Here is a 21,078-nt window from a genome sequence, read left to right as displayed (position 1 = left end):
AGGGACTCTGGAGAACAGGTAATTTTTCATCAGTCCTCTTGTTCAAAGGGAAGGGGTCTGAAAGAGCCAGTTGAATGTGACAAATCAACAAGTGGTTACAGGACTGGTGCTACAGCCAAGGGTTTGACTACCTCAGACCATGGGACTGTCATTGAGAAATCTGGTCAGCTGGGGGTTGCTGGAGTCCATCTGTCAGAGAAGGGGAAGAGAACCTTCAGCCGTGGGCTTTAAACTGGGGAACCTCCATCCATCCCACTCCCATGACTGTGATGCCAGTGCCCTCAAGAGATGCCCAGAGCCTGCAGCGGGATCACACATCAGCAGGAGAGCACCTGAAAAGCAGCACAAGGAATTCCAGCCACTCCAGTCAGCTTCATCGGAGGAAGTGGGGAGGGGGGAAAGGGCAGGGGAGGGTCATGGGCAGAGGCAAATTAAATGACTCTATGCAAATGCACACACCATAACTAAGAGGAGCTAGAGCCATGCACTGCATGGCTGCAGGGCCATAGTCTTACTGCCATTGTGCAGATGTGGTGTGATGGCTCCTATGACCACAGTGTTGGAATAGATGGATACAGGCTCTTTAGGAAGGACAGGGAGGGAGAAAGGAGGGAGCATCACCCTCTGTGTCAATGACCAGCTGGAGTGCATGGAGCTCTGCCTGGGGATGGAGGGAAGTGGGCCAGGATTAAAGGGAGGGCAGGGACTGGTGACATTATAGTGGGAATCTCCTACGGGCCACCTGACCAGGAAGACCAAGCAGATGAGACTGAGCAGATGAGACAGATTGAAGCAGCCTGGCATTCAGAAGTCTTGGTCCTCGTGGGGGTCTTCAATCACACCATTATTAGGAAGAAAGTCTTTACTGTGAGGGTGGAGAGACACTGGAACAGGTTGTCTAGAAAGTGGCTATCTCACCCCTGGAAGTGTTGTAGGCCAGGTTGGATGGGGATTTGAGTAATGTGGTCTAGTGAAAGTTGTCCCTGCCCACTACAGGGTGCTGGAACTAGATGTTCCCTCCCAACCCAAATCATTCTATGCTTCTATGATTTTAACTTTCCTGCAGGAGTATTCTAGAGGTTTAATTTTGCATATGAAAATGAAACAAACCTCCGCTTTCTCCTATGGAATGTTTTGTTTTTGTTATTGAAATCAAGTTTTTTGTCCTAATTAGACAGAGTTGGAGATCAAAAGATAATCTTTATAATTTTTTCAATATATTCATGGTAGAGTTGTAGGCAAGAATTAGGTCACAGGATGAAATTCATGCTCCAAATGCACAGTAGATTTTCCAAATTTACATAATGTAGCAATATATTTTCAAAGTACTTTCCTCTTGATCTTTAGTTAGAGACAATTTCTGTTACCTGAGCAAGGGTTTCAAGATAAAGCACTGTACAAAGATCATAAAAGATTAACTTTTATATTCAGATACAAGATGCTCATATTTAGATACATTTGTATTTGCAAACAAAAGTCCAAGCTTGTTTTGCATATCTTTTTTTCATGACATGTGGTAAATTTCCTAAATATTAGTCAATTTTCTCAGATTCATTATTTATGAGTATTTTTATGGGAAGGTCAGTTTAAGAATATCACAAAATCTTTGAAATTTGAAAATTTTCTTGAAATGCTATGCTGGAGATGTGGCCCATTTCTTAAGATTAAGGAAAAACTTTAAAAAGAAACAAAATACTATGCAAGAAAGTTTACTAGACTAAACATAGATGGAATGAATTGGAACAATTTCCACAGAATAACAGAATTATGGGAAGGCACCTCTGGAGATGGATTAGTCCAACCTCCTGCTCAGAGTAGGGTCAATTACAGAGGTAGCTCAGAGCCACGTTCAGGTAGATGTTGAATATCACTAATGATGAAGATGACATTTCAATCTGAGGAGCCTGTTCCAGTGTTTGACCACCTGCAGAATAAAATTTTTTTTTCTGATGTTTAAGCAGAATTTCTTTTATTTCTGTTTGTGCATATTGCCTCCTGTCCTGTCACTGAGGGCTGCTGGGAGGACTGTAGCTCCGTCTTAACTTCTTTTCTCCTTCTCTTCAGCTATTTATACTCTTGGATAATATCCCCCCAGACCCTTGTCTTCTCCAGGCTGCATGGCCCCAGCTCTCTCAGGCTCTCCTCATGTGTCAGATGCTTCAACCTCTCCAACATCTCTGTAGCCCTTCTCTGGACTCTCTGTAGTGTGTCCCTGTCTTTTTTGCCCTGGAGAGCCCAGGACTAGACACAGCCCTGCAGAGCTGTCTCACCAAGGCTGAGTAGAAAGGGAGGAGCATCTTCCTTTGCTTGCTTGCATTGCTTTTCCTGAACCAGCCTTGGACCCTATGAGTAAATCTTGCCTAACTTTCAATTTATGCAAAGGAAATACTAGCATCTGACCTAGCTACCCAAAGATGTCTTTGTAATCAATGGAAAGAAATAGGATCATTTATTGGAAGTAGTATCCTTGAATTGTGTCTTTTTATTTGTAGTGAAAGGAATTTAAATTACTCAGATTAGAAGTATAACACCAAATAAAAGATGTTCAACCAATAAATCATAACTTAGAATTTATGACGCTTAATCCAACAAGGGGGTTTGCTCTGCTTAAGCACTTGGCACCTACTTCCATCTAATCATATTTGGGAGTTAAAATAAATTTTCTGAGGTCATAACTTACAAAGGATTACTTTTGCTTGAAAACACGATCAGAGAAAAAGAAAGTACTCAGCTTATAGAAGAGCCTATCCACCAGAGCATTCAGCCAGAGAGTAGAAGAAAGACATGTTCAAAGCTCTAGTCCCTAAAATAAAAGTATTTGAATGACTACCATATAACCTAGTAGAGCAGAGTATTTTGCAATGTGTTAAAGTCAAATAACAGTAAAGAAAAAAGAAGGAAAATTCACAAAGTCAGTTAGAGATCCTGACTTTCTAGCCTTTGCATAGGTGTGAAGAGGAAGTTGGCATACAAGACACTTGCATAGGGAATCAGATCCCTGAAACGTGACTGCCAGTGGCTGTCTGGTGGTGACAGGAATCTCTGCTGGAGGAGTCTTTGCAGCAGTGTCTTTGGCTGGGTTGAGATTCCCAGAGATGCTGCTCTGCTCAGTTCTAACCTGGCTGGCTCATGGTCCTACATGACCACCTCCAGCATGTAATTAACAGCATATAAAACAACTCTTAAATATCTTAATAACATATAAAAATGGGTTATCTGAACATTTCTGTAGCTGCAGTAACAGTTTCAACTATTAACAAGTGTCTTATCTATGCATGCATATGAGTTCTACAGCAGAAGCAGCCTGTGCATCTCTAGGTCATTCCAATCAGGACACTAATCAACACATTTGAGCATACAAATTGTTGCCTGGGGAGAATCTCCATCACTGCCTGAAATTCCCATCTGGAGAGCTCCTGTCACAATCAGTCAAACACTTACTTTGCTGTAGAGGGATAATGTTGAACACCCATTTCAAACCAGTCTCAAAGCAGCCCATTATCTCACTGAGGGGTCCAGAATTTCCAGTTTCCTCCCTGGGGCATGCATTTCTGGAGCACAGTGACTCACCCCAGGAGGAGAAACTGGGCAGTTCCTAACGTGCCTGATTCCAGCTTGCTTTCAGGGAAGTCCTCTGCAAAGTAGTGTATCTAGATTTGAGCATTACTGGACACTACAGAATTCAAATGTAAGACAAATCCATGGGAAATAACCTTTATTAGTCATTTCGCTTTTAGAGGATTTTGTTTTCATTCTACAGCATTTTACAACCAGCTTTCTATCTTGACGTCTCCTTCAGCCATATATGTAAAAACGTGTTGCTCTGAAATGCAGAAATTTCCACAGAAATGCCAAAAATAGATACACGCTATGAAAACCTTCACAAAGCTTACATCTATAGTTCCAACAATGAGAGAAATCAATACATTTCTCAAAAATATTCCTACGGGAAAAAAATGAATGATTTCCTCTTATTTTGTGTACAAACCAGCGTAGAAGTACTATTTTTTAAAATTATGTAAAAGCTGCAATGAAATTGAAAAGAAAGTCATAAAACTAAATGTAGAAATCAATGTTTTAGTAGGAATTTCAAGGGTATTTGCTTTCATAAATAACTATGTCAAAATATGAAGCCAAATTGATTCATTGATGAGAAGGAAAAAATAATGTTAAAAACATAAGACTCTGCTGTATTGAGGAGGAGATGAGGGATGACGAGGTGCGATACAGCTTTTTTTTCATACATATATATGAAATTCATACTTCATTAAAATCACTGCAAAAAGCCAACCTATGCAAAGGGAGTCAGAAAATAACATATCTTCCTTTTATGCACAAAAATGCTAATCTCCAAAATATAAGATCCCAAAATACAAGCAACGAATCAGCATAATATGAATAGAATCAGAGAATTGTTTCAGTTGGAAGAGACCTTTAAAATCATTGACTCCGCCTGTTAACCCAGAAGTGCCAGGCCCTCCACGAAACCATGTCCCTCAGTGCCACATCTACATGTCTATTAAATACCTCCAGGGTGGTGACTCAAATGTCCCTCTGGGAAGCCAGTTCCAGTGCTTGACAATCCCTTCTGTGAAAACATTTTTCATAATATCTAATCTGAACCTTCCCTGGTGCACCTTAAGGCCATTTCCTCTGGTTCTGTCTCTTGTTACCCATGAGAAGAGACCTGGTTAAAAGGTCCTTTCAGAGCTGTAGTAGGTTGTAGTTGTAGAGAGCCATAAGGTTCTCCTTGAGACTCATTTTTCCCAGTCTAAACACCCTCAACTCCTTCAGCTGCTCCTCACAAGACTTGTGCTCCAGAGCCTTCACCAGCTCCATTGCCCTTCTCAGGACTGAACACAGCACTTGAGGTGTGGCCTCACCAGTGCCCAGTCCAGGGGGACCATCGCTTCTCTGGTCCTGCTGGCCACACTAGCTCTCATACAGGCCAGGATTGGCATTCTTGGCCATGTGGGCAGAGCTGGCTCATGTTCAGCTGCTGTTGACCTTTTCTGCTGGGCAGGTCCTTTTCTGCTGGGCATCTTTCTAGACGTTTCCCCCAGCCTGTAGTGCTGCCTGGGTTAGTTGTGACCCAAGGGCAGGACCTAGCACTTGGTTGTGTTGAATTTCTTACAACTGACCTTGACCCATCGATCCAGCCTGTCCAGATGCCTCTGCAGAGCCTTCCTACCCTCCAGCAGATCAACACTCCTGCCTGGTCAATTAGATGCAGGGTGGATTAGGCTATCTTTCCATCAGATAAAATAATTTCACGCTTTTCTGAAGACCTTCAAAAACATCAGCTGGATTCATTCTGACACAAATATACTGTGCATTGAGTTTAAAACTTTTCCACTAGAAGAACATTCCTTAGTCATTTCAGATGAAAATCAGGAGTATTTCCTTTAATATTACCATATTTGAAAGTAAACTTGCTTTCAGATTCCTTTGAAGAAATGAGATCTTCTAACATTCACAAATGGCCCAAGAGACAGGTAACATTAAATGAATAATTTTGAACTCAGTAGGTGGTTTTATTTCAAATATGTCATAAGCCTAAAATAGTAAGCTTCCAACAATTAAAAAAAATATTCCCGTATTCCAATTAACATTCTAAACTTTACTTTCAGGAAAATTCTAGTTTTCAAACATTTCACTTTTCAGTATAATGCATGGAATGATAGAGTTGCAGGAGTTTTTAGGACTGGGGGACTGGAGAAGTTAAAATCAGGATAGAATGCATCATTTAGGGGCTAGAATTTCCCAAGCCAGAGGACTGTTCAAGTTGAGGTGGAGTCTGCATGATGGATAAGATATAGCTTTTCCTTCCCAGTCCTAGCATCATAAGAGTCATAATAAAATAACTTTTATAACTTCGTAACAGAGATGGGTCTGGCACTCTGCTAGCTAGTGAGATGTCCCCAGGACACTAGAAGAGCATCAGTCTCTGACTAAAAATTTGCTGCTGTGACATCTGTGCACCTGGGAATGCATTGCTAAATTTCTGTAATTGTGAAATTTTTGTTTTGTATATGGATCAATGTGCACAACACAGCAGCAATTCAGACTTCCAATGCTCCATGATTCACTATTGCCTGCTATTTATTCCATCCCCATTTCATACTAATAATTGTTGTAGGTATTAAAAAATACATTGTTGTAACTTCCAGCAAATGATCAGAGTCAAACAAATCATTTTGCTGACAAAAAGTGATATTGCTTATATGAGGCTCTCAGATACTTGAAGGTGGAGTAAGAAGAACAAGATTAGGTTCTAACAGAGATTTGATCGCTGTCATCTCAACAACAAGATGTTGACAGCTAGAATAAATAACTTCTCAGGAGCAACTTGTTAAACTGAGTTAAAAGAGGATCCGTAATGATGTGACCTTCTTTAATACCTCCTGCCAATCAGATTATATTTTATTACTCAGCTGAACTGTACAGTATGATTCAGTTTGTGTGAAACTAGAGGGTGTCACAAGATACAGACACTCATATTTCCTGGATGCAATTTGGCAGAAAATGTGGATAAAAACAACAGCATGCTGGTGTCAGAAGAAAAGACAAAAGGCTTCATGAGAGTTATTTAGGGCTAGCAGAGTGCTGGTCTAAGATCTAAAAAATGTTCTCTGTGCTTTTGTGGCACACATCAAGAAAATCTCTGAAAGTAGTACATATACATCAGCTCATATTACCATTACATGTCCTTGAAAGTAAGTTATAGGGCACCATCAGCCTCTTCAACAAGTGCTTCCTGAATTATGAGTCGAAAGACTTCAACTACCAAATTCAAACCCACCCAAATGGTAAACAATAAATTAATAGTGTTGCTCAGAAAAGGGTTGTAGAGCAGAACAGGCATGAAAATTTCCCAGCAGAACTAGTACTATTGGTGGTCCTCTGAAGCTGTGCCCCTGGCTGGAGGGGGCCAGGAGAGTGGAAGATGTAGAAGGGTCCTTGGATGAGACAGCCTGGGCAGCATGGCAAGGTACAGCCTTACTGGGAAGTCTCGTGTTCCCATGTTTCCTTCAACAGTTGGCTTTGTTTCACACACAAGGCTCTGTATATTTTTTCATTAATTTAAATATCTGTCTGTTCTACTTCATTCCTATTTACCATTTATGTCAATGCCAGTGTTTTTAGCAATGGTTTTGTGTGTAATCATGGATGAAATCATTAAGTAGTAACTAAACAATGATCCATGAGGAAGTTCTTGTAGAAGCACAACCCAGTCACTATGGCTAAAAACACATGCCCAAGCATTTTAGATAAATCCTAAAAACTATTTAAAATGTAATCTACTACTAGAATGCTATTTTAACCTTTTAAGAATTAATATTTTAGGAATTTACTGCATTTTTGGCTTTGTGGTTCACAAAGCCAAAAATGCAGAGAGCTTTGCACCCTCAACTCATGGGAACCCATCTACCTCCTGAAACAGTGCAAGAAAACTTAAAATCTCAGAATAAGTCAGTACAGCTTGGTAAGGACAGCACCAGTACTGTATGGAGCTGATAGTGACTGAGTCACTGAGGCAGATTAAAGAACACAGAACTTGACCTGCTTTTTGCAACTACCAGAAAGACAAATCTTTACCAAATCTGGTGGTTAACAAGTAACATGTTTTTGTCAGGTATGGGTTCCTTTCAGTTACACTTCATGTGTCTCTTTCCCTCATGCTAACTCAGCATTTGATATCTTTCTTTTCCTCATCTTAACCCATTCATGTCAGAGATATTTTGTGCTCTCAGCAAAATGTATCATGTGTTTAAAGCAAAATTACCAAATGAATGCAAAATACTTTTTTTGCACTATCCTTGTTGTTTTGCTGTGTGTTGAAAAAAAGGGAGGTGAAATGAGAGATAAGGAAAGAGATGCTCTACTGCCTTTTGTTTCAGATCATAAAATAAGAAGATGGGTTAGGGAATGGTTGAAGGATTTAAACACTGAGAGGCAAGTACAGCAAGGATTTTCTCCTATAAACCTGCATGAAATGCCTTTGAAATCTTTTGGTGTGTTTTAGCTTGGAAAAAACACTTGATTTGTAGCTGAGCTTATCCTATATTAACAGGCATGCTGACATTAACTTGGGAAGAAAGTCTGAGAATCCTTCTCTGTCTCAGGCAAGTTATTAAGATTCACAGTAAACCTTTGCAGGAAGGGAAAACAACTGTGAACAGCAGAGCTGAGTTTGCCGAAGGACTCTGGGCTGTGCCAGTGCCCTGGGGGCAGCACGTTCAGGGTGGACGTGCCTGTCTGTCACCAATGAGCATCCTGAGGGACTCCTGGGGAGCAAATTGAGGACCAGGAGATGGAAAGAAAAAAACCTGTTTATTTAGGGAGGCTATGCCAGTAAAGCAATCAGCCCTCACTCTCCAGCTCCAGGGTTCTCTACAGAGCTGCCTAAACCTATTTTCAGTGATGCCCTGCAGCTTTCCAATGCTCCCAGTCCACCAAGGCTCACACTGCAGCAGCTGCTCATAAAGATGTGAAACCAACAGGAAAGGACAAGTAACTTCCAAGGACTTAACATCAAATTTCTAAAGTTGTGGAACCTGCTTTGATTTTCTCCACAAAAAAATTGGAGAGATACTCCTTTTCTGAGAACATTTTGGTTAAATGCTCCTGGCAGAACTGAAGGATAACACAGAGTTGTTATCAGCCTGGGCAGAGTCAGAGTAATTTAAACTTTAGTGATCTTACATAGGCAGTCTTCATGACAGTCTGGGTTTTGTAAAAAGTTTTCTTTAAATTTGGAGCTAAATTCTGCTGCATGGAAAAACAAATTGTCAGGGGAAGCCACAGTTATTCTGATGGTATCTTCTTCTAGGATATTGGAAAAAACATTGGAATCTTATGCTGAATTTTATCCTATCTTCTTCCTACAGGACTGGAAACAGCAGTGCTCTGACTGGTGCCTTTTAACAGCTGCAGGAGAGCCCTTCCACCACTGCCCACCATCCTTCCAGCAACTGCACCACCTATGTAACACCTACCAGGGCTGCAGGGAGGGGAGACACAGAACCCCTTAATTTGTCTTTCCTGGCCTGATGAGTCCTCATCTGTTTACCTCTGAGTCTGTGACAACACTGTTTCGCACTTATTCTCAAAACCTCCAGATATCATGTTCTGGAATGATCACAACCCATAGCATAGTTGCTGGAATTACATTTCTTCTGTCCTCCTTTTAAAAAGAGATACCACATTTTCTGGTCTGCCATCCTCTAATATAACCTTTGATTTATGAACTTCCAAAAAGCCTTTTTCTACAATTTATTTTTTTTTTTAATGTTAGAAAGGCTTCTAGTATATCATTACAGAAAATGGAGAACTTGTATTCATCAATCTTTAGGCCATACTCAGTCTGTCTTTAATAATTTTCTCCACTCTGAATGCATAGCAGCTAATTCCTTCTAATTTTTTGTTATATGAATCCTTATTTTTTTTTTTTTGTTTTCCCCCTGTTTTCTTTGGGAGGTCTGACTCAAAGTGGGAGATGGTCAGAACTGTACAGTGTTGCTTTAAGTCATTGAAGAATTGATGATACTAGTTGGGGAAAGCATGAGCTGGGCTCCTGATTCCCTGGCTCAAGCAAGGCTTAACAACAGAAGGATGTCTGGAGTGAGGTGGAGGTCTCACAGCCGAGAAGAGGAACAGAAGAGCACAGATCTGTACTCCCCCTTCACCCTGAAAAACGAGCCTTGATGTAAAACTTGTCCATTAAGGGATAAGTCTTTGTGTAAAGACTCTCTGGCCAAGGTCAGTCAGTCTTCACTGCCACCTAAAGTACCCCATTTTTCCATCCCTTTGGGAAGGGACAAAAATGTGTAGTATAAAAGGGTGGCTTCAGAGCAGAAAGGGTCACAGGGGGAAAGCACCTCTGCCTGTTCAGGATCAGCTGGTGGACTGTGTCCCTCCTCCTCTCCTACAAGGGTGCCTTTAGGTGAGCTTTGCACTTCCAACTTTGTTGGAGCAGACCTGGAACATTCATTTCATATAAGAGTGTGTGTGTGTATACACATATACAGCACTGATAGATGTCTGTTGCCATACTTCCTGTAGTGACATATTAACACTCTGTCATTGGTTCATTTGTCACCAGCAATCCTGAACCTTCTTGCCTGCTTGAACTGTACTGTTCATGAACCCAGGTCATACAAGTCTTTATTGAATACAATCAGACCTGAATTGGTAAACTGCATTTTTGTGAACCTGTACTTGTGAAAGCTCTTATTGAATTTAACTAGACATACCATGCTGACTTAACTACGATCAGAAGTTAAACCCAGTCACATTCAGCTCCTCTGATCTTTGAGGACCAGCTGCAACCAAAGGTGATTTATTTTCTGCTAAATTTCTATACCTTTAACTCAACAGTCATTTTTTGGAGAGTCTTGTTCTATTTCAATACTTTGCAACACTTTAGTTTTCTGTATTGATTACTTCTTTCTTCCTTTGCCTATAGCCTTATTTCTTAGCCCTACTATTTCCCTTCAGGTCTGCAGCTGATCTTTCCAAGATTTTTACCTCTAGGCTGGTATATATGTTTTGAACATTTCTGCCTCTGAGATACAGAGTTTGTCATCTTTAGCTAGTTCCTTCAGTTCAAATAATCCCTTTTGAAATTGCAAATATTAATACAGAAGGTTTTCGCTATCGATACTTCTAAACTGGGGTGCTGAACTTGAGATGTCGCACTAAATGATATTGGTTTGGGAGGCGATACTAATTAGCTGTAAATCCCATGGAAGAAAGGGAAAGAAAGGCTAAGGCAGTGCCCTGAGTCAGGTCTGCCACTGTCCACACCTGAATTCCCCTTTTCCCTCAAACAAGAAGAAGCACAAAAGTGGTAAAGTAACAGACATTTTGTGTTTATTAATGGTTTTCTTCTTAGCTTACCATGTAGGAACAAAGGCAAATAATGTTCTGAATTTTTAAGGAAATGAGGCATTTAGAGGACAAGCAATTTTCTGCAGAGAAGGGATTTGGTTTACTATGATGTTAGACATACCTCAGGTTTTCAGAGACAAAAGCCCTGACTGAACCAGCCTCACAGCAATGCCTTGCACTTAAATGCATTCCTGAGAACAACAAGTTCAAGCTAATGATAGACATGGATCACAAGCTGAGTGTCAAGCATGATCAAGCTTCAGTAAAAGTGATGTATGAAACAAGAACAAATGAACAAAAATTGTCTAAACCAGACAATGAGAGAATTAATGATAACAGTCCGTAGCACAACTGTAGTGAAGATGGGAGAAATCTATGCAGGAATAAACAGGAAAAGAAATAATGGACTTGAATTGCTTCAAGAAAGTTTTAAAACATGTTAAAATATATCTTTCATATGTATATACTGAAAAATGGGTAAGAGTTGATTGGCAAGGAAATCTGCAACAACTCCACTATTGGAGTTCTCTAAAAAACAGATTAAATAGATTTAAATAGCTTTTCTCAGGAGAGTTCTGGTGATCATTGATTTTGCCTTGAGAATGATAAACAGACTATATGAGCCCCAGGGAACCTTCCAGACCTATGACCCCATGGCAAAATTCGGAAATCTAGGAAGGTCTGGTCTCTCTTGTATTTGCTTATTCATTCTTTCTCTAAATACAACTCTTCACCATGGAACTATGTAAGTAAAATAAATTCAACTTTAGCAAATGTAACAGTTGACATCTTCTTGATATCTTCTGCTTTGATGAGAAAACACAGCTTAGTGAAGGCCAAAATAAAGTTGCAGGAGCAACTCCTTGTTGTACATAGTGGCATAAATAGTTCTTTTTCACGGTGTGGTACCAGCTGGAGATCATTTTGTTTCCTAAAATCTACAGGACTTACTATCTTCATCTTGGCAGGTTACCATTTTGATATTGCTCCTTGCTTCCCCTCCCTCAGTATTATTCAGATAAAAAACAAGACTTTTTTTTCCTGATAAATTCCCCATCAATGCTTCTATTCTTCCTCTGTAATTCATTTTCTTGGTAATTTTAGCTGGGCCTTCTAAAATGGCCTTCATTACTATTCATCTGGATCTTCTACAATATCTAATTACATATGACTATCATACACAGGAGTTTGTATGAAAGCCTTTCATATTTAAACTCTATAACCCAGCTCTATAATTAGAGCCATCAGATGGTTTTTAATCTCTGTCTGCCATTAATTTTACCATTACCAGTTCATCAACCTGCAGCAGCCACTGTGGCTGTTCCCTTTCTGAGCCGCAAGCTACAGTGGGATGAGGCTGAAGAGGTCCTGCCCGTGTTATCCTGCTCATCCCACTCAAAAAGGACAAGGAAATTGCAACTTGGCCTCCCCACAGCAAAAAAATGTGGTCCAGAACAGATACATTTTTTTCACAGGTCTCCCCACCTGAGGTATATTTGTGCCCTGTTCCCATTCAGAGCCTTTACACTTTAATGTTTTAAAAAACATTGCCATTTCTACATTTATGCTTAGGGAGTTGATGAGATAGTGGTTTTGGGATAGTAAAATGTTTTAATTTAAGGCTATTTCATATAAAAATGTGGAAAATTACTTTTTGTGGAAAAGGTTCGTAATTTTCGTTTTTTTCTTTGAAGACAGACATTTCAGTATACTTTAAATTAGTTTTGCTTTTCAGCTGTGAACAAGATGAAAAAATCAGTCATGGATACCCTGGTCATCTGGGGAGAGCACAAACCAGTACTAAGGACAAACAGAGGAACAAGAATGGAAAGAAACTTAGAAAATTTAAGCTTGTTGTAAGACACCAATTTAATACACAGAAAATTATGTTTATGGTAGGGAAACATTAAAAATCTGACAGAATATGGATGCTAAAAGAGTAAATAATCAATTGTTCAGCATGGGGAAAGATGACATTGGCTTAATTTGCAGCAAAGGCCATGTAGGTTTGACTTTAGGAGAACCTTGCTAATTCTAACAATAGAAAAGTACTGTTAGAGGCTACTCAGAGAGATGGCAGAATTCCCAATGGAAAGTTTCAAGAACATATTTCCAGAATGGCTCCGGTATGTTTGGTCCTGCCTCATTATGGAAAGATAACCTGACCCAGCCTTGTATTGCTCTGAGCTCCCTTCTCTGTATTATTTCAAGGAGACAAAAGGGAACCTGAGAAAAACTTTCTCAAACTTTATTTTCAGGTCAAATTGAAATTTCTGTCTTGGAGAGTTTTTATGAAAAACAGATCAGACTATTTTCCCCCAAGTGTTAATGGTGATTATCTTTCAAAATCTCTAATTCTTTAATACATTTCCAAGAGTAGGAAAAAACCCATCTCTTTATAATTCAGTATGAGAGACTTTTTACCTGGGCTGTAAGTGAGGGTGAACTTCTCTTTCTGGGTTTGGCTGCCATGTGAGCCTGGGAATGCACCACACATTTTGGCTGATCAGGAAGACAAAGTGCTTTTCTCATAGTCCTAAGACTTGTACTGCAGGAAGAAAGTCTTTAGTAAATTGAATGTAGATAGCAGCATCTCTTCCAACTTGGCATCACCTCAGCCAGTTCAGAAGAGACCATAAAGCCCACCACCATAAGGAAAAAGGCAATTAACTGGCTACCTGAAATGAACAGAGAGCTACCTCCTTCACACCTGGGGGCACACTCCACCGCTGTGTTGGAGTTGGTGTTGGGTACCATAGAGGGAGAGGTGAGAAAAATAATACCTGATTAGATCATTTAATGATTTCTTCTGCACCCTGCAGAATAATTCCCAGGAACTGAGAGCAGCTGCCCCTGGGTGCAGGTTTCCAGATGCTGTGTGTGTTGCATCTTGCCACTCGGCAAGTGTACTCTTCCTCCCAGTGCCCGCTGACAGGTCTGGCCCTGCAACCATCTGGCTTGCAAAGTAATGAGACCAAATGAAAAGGAGCTTGAAGAATTAACATTCTTTCCTTAATCTATTAATAAGTGAACAGTGTTGATTTTGGTGACAGCTAGATACTTTATTTTGAAGCAGACTGGTTAATTAGAAGCATCATAGGGAAGGCTATATTGGATATGTGTATTCCTTCAGAAAGACACATTTTTGATAAGGAGAGGTTGGTTTTGCTCACAGTCTTAAATAGTCACAGAAAGTGCTAGGTATGAAAAAGACAACAAAATTTAAAAAAAATGCTCCAGCTCTCAGTTACTGCTTTTTTCCTATTAAAAAGATCTCTCTATTTTTCATGTGGCTAACAGCTAAAAGCTATCAGTATACGAAAGGAGGCATCAGAGACATGCAGATCTCTGCACCAGTACCAAGCCACCTCATTTTTAGGGTCCTGAGGGCCATCTTCCTAGCCTGAATAAGCACACAGACAGGCACCTTTCTTAATAAGAAAAAGCATTCCCATTTACCTAACTTTGGTCACAAGCATCTCATAGGTTCTTTTATGTGCTCCTGCCGCTGGCAGACACAAAACCCAGCCGACCCACAGGCATTTCTTAATTGTATTTAAAGAAGGTTGATATGGTTTCAAAACAGTTCCTATTAAGTCTATAGGACCTCTGGATAAATTGGAAGAAATAGAGGTTTTGCTTGAATTAATTAAATTTATTTTAAGCTGATCTAAAGCCACAGTAGTACAATTTTGAATTTAGCCATCATCTTCTGGTAACTTGTTGTTCTGGGAGTAGCCTGTTCACATGTCAAGGCTTTCAGATTGCGGAGCTGGCTGTTAAAAATACGCCTATTTTTCTAGCACAGTTATTAACTGGTACAAGTCAATGCTTGTAAAACTGTTGGTTGTTATTTGAAATATCAGCCTTTAAGTAAATGTCTTCTCATTACCACTTTCCAAGTGAGTAAGGTACTGAGAGTGAGGGCACAACGGAGTATTTCCAGTGTTCCCTGTGGACCCTTGGCACTGCCACCTCTGATATTTTCATACCCTCTCCAGCCTTGAAGGCTGCACAGCAGTGTCAGCTGCCCAGGTTAACTTATTACCTGCATAAAATGACAGGTGTTTTGCTCTTGATTCTTACACTTATGCTACTGTAATAACTGAAAGGCCTTGTTAATAATTGCTGTTGTTCACCATGAGAGACACACAGGCACTCAGACCGCTCCTTTCCTTTTCTCCTCCATCTCTCCACTGTAAGGCTTCATCCCCTCCAACTGTACAGGCTTTGCTCTGATTTTCTGCTCCTGTTGATGCTCCTCATCATCTGCAATCACTGCTTTCTCTCCACTTCTCGCTTCTTCCCTCTCTTCCCAGCAGCTATTTTTTCACCTTTCAACTCTGGCAGAGTTGAATGGGTCCAGCAGTACTAATCAGAGAAATATATCTGCATAGTCCCCCCTGGCTGCTCAGATCAGGTTCAAGCATCTCTGGTGGCTCTGCACCAGGTGGGCCAGTAGGTCCCAAAGAGGCAGCTGGGGCCAAGCCTGTCAAAGGCTGCTTCTTCCCAGGGGTCCCTTCACCCTTGTACTGGCATGGGCTGCACCACCCTGGGAGGGCTGGCTGGCCCTGGCCACCTGCCAGGCATTGCTGCTGGCCCTGGCATGCTGCAATAGTGTCCTCTTGCTCAGCAAGAGCTCAGTGCTGGCCCTGTTAAATGGCAGCCTGCATTTAGGTAGGGGAAGCTTAGATTTTGATTACTAAACTCTATCAGAGACCAATTTTGGGATTTTTGTGACATTTACTAAATGAGCATCTGTTTCTTCTCTCAAATGGCCATTTGCATTGGTAAGTTCAGGTTTAGTATTCCTAAATACTGTTTGGTCTGGGAAGGTAAAAAAGTGCTCTTCAGATTTGCATCTGTAGATCTGTTGACTTATGCAAAAAGGCTGTCGTTTTCCTCAGGCTTCTTCTTCTGCTTCCACAAGGCCAGTGGCAGCTGAACTTTTGACCTTGTGGCCCCAGGGCTCCCTGCTGATATTAGGAGCTCCTTTTGCTGGGGAAAAGACATCAAAATATATTTGTGATATAGTCATGATATCAACAGGTAGGGAAAGGCAGTGACAGCATCACCAGAATGACAGAAAAATGTGCATTACTCTTTCCCATCCTCTGAGTATCCCCATTTCAGCGTCTACAACACCTTAACTTCAGGAGAAAAATGTGGCACCAGCACTACCAACTGGATGCATCTGAAGTTAGGATCCTTTTAAAGTTTTTAGATATCTTAATAAAGTACTTGATATCCAGGAAGGATCAAACTTGCTTTATTTTACCTCTGCTGTCCTGGAAATTACGTATCCTATATAGGTGTCCAAAAATTAATTTAGTGGTTTAATTTGTGTTTGAATACATTGTCCCAGGAATATCTCACTTTGATAAAAAAAAAAAAATCTATTATTGCAGTGTCTAAATAGTGGCAACAAAATGAAATCCCAGAGTATTTTATTCCAAGTGGAGGAGGTGTTCAAGGATGTACCAGGGGAGTATGCTATCTGGACGAGGAAAAGCAGATTTCAAGAGAGCACATGTGGATGTGGACATAAAAGTTGTTCAGCAGAACAAAATTGGAGAAAAAGACTTGAAGTTTTGCAAATATTTTCTTACAGTTCAGGAGACTTTATAGCTCCATCAGTGACCTCTGAAGAAGGATACTTCTTGTCCATAGGTGGAATTTTATTTCTATATTTGAAGACCACACTTCCATTTTGAACCTGAGGAAATGGAACTGGAGAACCTAGCAAGTTCTAGTGAAGAGAAAAGTGGGTAAAAGCAACCAGTTTACAACTCTTCCCAGGATCTTTTTGTGTACTATGATCTCCAGGAGACATAGAGTTGCCAGAAAAGGTCTGTGGGAGGAATCATCCATTTCCAACTTTTTTTTTTTTTTTTTTTTCTCAGAACTGCAATTAAAATACTATAAAACTGTCATTTGTTTTGGATGGTTTTGCCTGATCCTGTTTCTGGCTGTGATTTACCACTGATATCTTGGTAGATGAGTAGTGTTAAAATCAAGCAAAGCCTACCACAGGATCTCAGTGTAGTTCCAGAGCACTTACTCTCAGCTTTTCCACAACTGTACCATTTGTGTAACTTTGTGTAAGTAATACCTAATCCTGCGAATGATACTCTAGGGAGTAATACCACTCTCAACAAGCATTTAAGTTTAGCACCAGATTTGAAGGCTGGCATACAGTCAATAATACAGTCCAAAACTGCTGCCCAGCACTTCTACAACAACAGCCACAGCTGAAGTCTATTGCACACCCACCAGACATTCTACAATAACATGCCTGGGAGGTGTTTCAGCAATAGTCTTGATAGTCAGTGATAAAACAGAGTGGGAAAAAAAAAAAAAGCAGCATCCAGATACAAAGTATTTTGAGACTCCATTCAAGCTATTATAGCTGTGCTAAAACTAGCCTTGAAAATTTTAGACATGCTTCTCATGGGCATGAAAAAACATTGTGTCACATACTAAATTGAGTATTGTTGATGCATTCACAAATAGCCATGCAAAATTAGATAATTTAATGACAAAAGGAAAAGAAAGTTAGTGAACACTGCTGAAGAATTACATACAGTACCATCTGTTGGATTTTTTCCTCTTCCTTTGTATCTTTGCACGTCCATTGAAGGTTACTGTTACCATCTGAGCGAAAACTCAGCATGAGTAAACAGAAACAATTTATTTTGTGAATTTCCAAATTCAGAACTTGTGAACTGCACCATTTAGCATTGTCACTGATTAAACTGTTTTATAAAGAATTTCATTTATCTTACTTCATTGTATAAGTTATTAATTTTAGAGGATTCTTTGCTACGTGTTTTCATAGTTCAGTAAAAAAAATGATCAAGTTAAAGTGGAGATGGATATGGAGCAGAAGGTCTGTGCCTTTAGGGACTGACACCAGTTATTAGACACATATTTTAAGGAATCTGAAATTCCTCCTGGCAGGTGTATCATAAACAAGAAGCTGTAACTTATGGTCTGATGGTGCTGAGCTACTTTGCCATTATAATTAAACTTACATTAAAAGAACCCTCCTGCTGTTTCCTTCTCCTTCTGGAAAGGCTAGCAGTTTTCTTCAAACAATTTTGACAGTATTTCTAACACCTCTGCATTATTTTTCAGGATATAAAAAGCCACATGCTCCTTTCCATGGCCAGACTGCAAATCTACCAGAGGGGAAAGGAAGCACAGGAACAGGGACCAGCATTCCCCAACAGAGATTGGGATTGCTGGGAAGAGCAAGGCAACAGCAAGAGCGATCTCTTCTTCCAGTTCTATTTTTAAGATAAAGTGAAATAGCTACACAGCTCTCTAGCTAAAAGAAAAAAGAAAATCCAAATAAGAAATCTATGTCAGTAAGAAGCCATTGCTTTCCTGGGTCAGCCAAAGATCCACATGCTGTATATTTAACTCATGACATGGGCGATGGCAAAGACAAAGGTGAAGCTTCCCAGGTAGTGTGACCACTTTGGTCTCTTCCTTCAGACAACCCCAGTCTTCAGTTTCAGGCTCTCTCCCAGGCTGGTTTCCACCCTGGAGTTCAGTCTTCCACACACCTGCTGACTCTGGAAATATTCAGCATCTGGTTCATACCTCATCATCTCCCTCTCCCATTCAGTTCCATTTTTGTTCCTTCACCTCTTCCCTTCATCTCAGTTTTCTGCTACCTACAGGTTCCCAGTATACTCACACATGGCAGAGTTTGCATACTGTGAAATTGTAAGGGCATTTAGAAACTAAATTTGAATCAACCTTAACTGATCCTACACCAAATGAATTTTCAAATTTTAATTTGGGCAAAATTTTGACACACATGAACAGAGCTTTCTGTCTCCCTCATGCTCCTGCTTGGAGCACTAGAAATTTTCAGGCCCTCAAATGCATTAACTTGTGGGAGAGCACCAGCTTTTCCTCAAAGAATTTTTGGCTGAGTTCTCCAAAAACAAATTTATTCTCCAAATAGAAATTCATAGACACAGCACTTGCAGCTTTGTAAAACTATAAGCAACCAAAAGACAGTCTAAAATGGGAATCAATACCAAATCTTATCTACAGCCAATGCTGGGATCTTGTTTGCAATATGAACACATGCCTGAATAGTATCTATATAGCATCCTGTCCACCTGCTGCATCAAGAGGTATTCAGACTATGCCATAAAATGCCAGCAATTCTAATTCTTCTCCAGCCAAGCCTTCCAACTGTAGATTTCCAAAGTGCACAGAAATATTTATAACTAGCATTCATATTGCTAATTGAAATATTAGTAGGAGACACCAGCTGCTTCATGTATCAAAATACTGACATTCATTATTATTGGTTGGCAGAGACTTCATGGATTTTTAAAATTTTAGTACAAATTTAAGTGTTAATGAAAGCATACTAGAGGAGTTGAGTGAGGCCCAAACATGAACTCTAACCCTTTGCTCTACCCCTGTCTTTCTAAGAGCTTTAACTGCAGAGCCAAAGCCTTCGCAGGGTTCCCTGGAAAGAAAAGGACAAGCATCACAACCTGACTTTTTCCAATTCCTTTTTTTCAGCTGTGCAGGAAAAACACATCAGATATTTGAAAAGGTTTATGCTATCCATATGGCTTGGTGTGCAGTTATATTAGCAAGAAGAATGAGAGAAATGGAAAAATAAAGTCTTGGGCAGCCTTGAAAGATGTTCCTTTAAGAAAGCTTAACTCAGTCCCTTCAGGGTGAAGATGTGTTTTATCCCACGCATTGCCAGTTTGCAATTGCATGCCGTTTTCTTAATTGCATATTCAAATGATTAAGAAGCACTGCTGCTAGTACTATGATCACAAGTGAAATTAATATAGGCTCTCACTGATTTTGGAATGATTTGGAAAATTATTACATGTGTAACATTACATGTATATTAAATAAGAAAATAATGACCATTTAAACATTTTACACAATCTAGGAACAGCAGGTGCAATTTCATTATTCTCTTCATGCAGCTTGCTAACTCCTATTATCCTCCTTCTTGGAAAGACTGACTATATAATTGTTATCAATCTTGTGGTAGCAATATTGCCTAACTAGGAGGGCACATTACAATTTGGACATCCCTGTCCTAGGCATTATAAAAACAAAAAGAAAGAGTGGATCCATGACAAACAGAAATTACAGTCTGAGTTTAAGACTAAAGTCAGTAGGTGGCAAGGTAAAGAAAAAGTATTGTTTTTGTTATAGTGTATATTAGAAGACGAATTGCCCATTTCCATAACTTACCAAGCTATGATTTCAGGATTGATTTTACCTGAGCAGTTTGTTAACTTTTCATTGTATCAATCCAGACATTTATGCTATGCACTCATCATAGTGGTGCCCAAGAGAGCTGGAGGCTCCTGACAGCTTTAGTAGCCAGCCTTTGGAAAAATACATGGAGGAGCACTACACAGTGAAAAAGCAGAGATTTCATTCTCAATATCCTATTAGTGTAACTCTTAAATGGTGATAGACTCTCACTCAAGTGGGATATTAGAAGGACTGTAAAACACTCATGGCTCAGAATCCCTTAGAAAGAGGTGGAGGATTACTGGCTAATCTTCCTTTACTGGTTACCTAACAAAAATCCAGTAGATTATATAAAATAGCGTAGTTATTCTGTGTCTTTGACTGAACTATCTATTTTGCTGTATTAGGACAAGGCACACACTGGACACAACATCTCTGATCCTGACTTTCCTCCTGTTTTGCTGTGTTAGATCTTTGTGCTTTGATTTTGGCATTACTTGCAATGAAATAACACAAGTGAGAAAGCAAAGAGGTCTCAAAGCTCTGGAGGCACTGATGCACACCAGCTGAATTCTAGAGCTGACTGGAATGTTTCAGCCACAAAATTTTGTCTGAAAACCTGCATTTGTCAAAAAAAAAAAAAAAAAAAAAGCACTCAGAGGGCAAGCTTAGATTCACTGAAAAAGCTCTTTCATGTTTTAGATAGAATTTTTAACTAGGACGGAATCTTTTCTCCCCAGAACTGGCCATCCAAGGCATAGAAACCATGGCTCCCTTCACTGCTCTGCCTGAAGTACTTGGAGTATTTCAGCCTTCATTTCCCACTCCCTTACTTAGCACCCTCAATGCTAGTAATTGATTATTTCAGGCTGGGTCATTTTACTGTTCTTCAGTGTTTGGAGTTTTTGTTGTTTTGTCCTGCAATGA

The sequence above is a fragment of the Vidua chalybeata genome, chromosome 1 (assembly GCF_026979565.1).
Source record: "Vidua chalybeata isolate OUT-0048 chromosome 1, bVidCha1 merged haplotype, whole genome shotgun sequence".
In the NCBI taxonomy this organism is placed as follows: domain Eukaryota; kingdom Metazoa; phylum Chordata; class Aves; order Passeriformes; family Viduidae; genus Vidua; species Vidua chalybeata.
The sequence above is the reverse complement of the archived record's forward strand: the minus strand, read 5'-3'. Positions refer to the sequence as shown.